Raw genomic sequence first — 567 nt, forward strand, 5'->3', positions numbered from 1 at the left:
AGCCAAAAGGAATTCCTAAAATTCAGCTCAATGCTACAGCTGCTTTCTCAACACAACTGGATGAGGCCAAAGCAGAACAATAGCTGGGAGGGGATAAGGAATCTAGAAAGGACTACTTTCTTTTCTCTTAAGCCCTCACTCCTTGCTCCACCCCGACCATACTGGAACCACTGACTCATGCTGATACTATCACTTCGAATCACAACTCTCCAGGTGAACAACAAAAAATTAAACCCTCACTTGAAAACATTCAGGCAGATACAGTCTTATTCTATAGGCAATTCCATCAGAAATGTGAAATGTCTGGCTTTTACTGTTCCATTCAAGAGCAAGTTTTTACTCTTACCCCTAAGCCTGAGTACTTTCACCTATGCCATTCCACCATAAAAGGTGGAATAAAGTCACCTTTTATGGTGACTTCCTTTCACTGCTGGTGCAATCAGTGACAAATTATCCAAGTCAAGAGTCACCCCTCCAACCTGTGACAATGCTCATTCAATGGCAGTGCTTTTCCTAAATGAGCACAGGGAGCATGTGGAGCATAGATAACCCTGACTTGCCCCATTC

Source organism: Bison bison, unplaced genomic scaffold (assembly GCF_000754665.1).
Source record: "Bison bison bison isolate TAMUID 2011002044 unplaced genomic scaffold, Bison_UMD1.0 scf7180017862510, whole genome shotgun sequence".
Classification (NCBI taxonomy): domain Eukaryota; kingdom Metazoa; phylum Chordata; class Mammalia; order Artiodactyla; family Bovidae; genus Bison; species Bison bison.